The sequence below is a fragment of the Penaeus monodon genome, chromosome 32 (assembly GCF_015228065.2).
Source record: "Penaeus monodon isolate SGIC_2016 chromosome 32, NSTDA_Pmon_1, whole genome shotgun sequence".
Classification (NCBI taxonomy): domain Eukaryota; kingdom Metazoa; phylum Arthropoda; class Malacostraca; order Decapoda; family Penaeidae; genus Penaeus; species Penaeus monodon.
Genome location: NC_051417.1, coordinates 6,508,056 through 6,509,256, shown reverse-complemented (window position 1 = coordinate 6,509,256; position 1,201 = coordinate 6,508,056). Strand labels below are relative to the sequence as shown.

Here is a 1,201-nt window from a genome sequence, read left to right as displayed (position 1 = left end):
GATACTTTGTCAAATTCATATCTTGTACATCTGAAGTTTTATCTCCATATAATAATATTGACTTATTATTGTTGTAATAAGTAGAATGTAACAGAAAAAGCTTCATTTGGTTGGGTGTATGCAAATTGTGAAGTAGTAACATTAAAAATATACAAGTTTTTTAGGATAGCTAGATAGGCCTATGCACTGGTGTAACTTTAATGTTGTATACATGGTTTTGCTATAAGAACACAAGTATTCTAAGAAAAAAATGAATAATTTGTAACTCATTGATAAATCCAAGAAAAAGAAAGAGTATTTGTTTAGAACCATGACCTTATTTTTAAGGTTAGTCTAGTCTGTTTGGTCCCTTATTGGTTTTCTGAAAGTAAAGGAACATTTTTCAAAAGACTGATATTTGATGGGTTTTACACTTGGTTAAAGATTTGTGTTTGGTGTAAGCAGAGTTATTTGTGAATATTTATGTTCCTTTATTCTGATCTAAGCCTCAGCACAGATTTGGTATTGCTTTAGTGTGTGATAACAACCAGTGTGTTTGATTTTGCTTAGTAATTACATTCAGTAGGGCTGCATCAAACCTTATTATGGCCTCTGTGATTCATGCTCTAGCAGATCTTTACTTCATATTTTTAGCAGGTTATAACTTGAACTAATACCTTAGTTGACATAAAGTTTATTGACTACCAGAGCACAGAGCACAAAGACCATGACCTGCTTGATGCATAAACCTACAGACTTTAATGAGAAATTGTGGTCTTACCTTTGCTCTACATGATTGGTTTGTATGCATTATAGCAATATGTATTTGTTTTTGCAGTCTTATTACAAATGATAGTATACCACATTGATTTCATGCCTGTGGTATGGAAGAATAGTATAGCTGCATAGTTGCTGCATAGCTTACAGTTTGATGTTGATTTTGAAAATTATAATATTGGATTTGTGCTTCTGAGTATTGTTTGTGCAAGATCTTGAAGGAAAATTCAAACTTAAGGAAACAGACAGAGTTTAAGGAAATTTGATGAGGAATGCTTTTAATCAGTGATCAATGGCTGGGCCTTGGGATAGGTTTGTATTGGTAGTTTGCTGTTTTAACACAGTTGGGTTTCTGTTATTACCAAAAATAAGAAAAGTAAATGTTTGGGCGAGCTCCCGGTAGCTGCATATCCTCACTGTGGCATGTGGCTGACACTGAACTTGG

General features: G+C 33.4%; 1 protein-coding gene across 1 annotated transcript in view; it reads left to right on the top strand.

Annotated features, from left to right (window-relative positions):
• LOC119593394 (CCR4-NOT transcription complex subunit 1-like) overlaps positions 1 to 1,201 on the top strand; it is a gene marked incomplete in the record, with an annotated part of 36,043 nt that overhangs the window by 1,093 nt on the left and 33,749 nt on the right.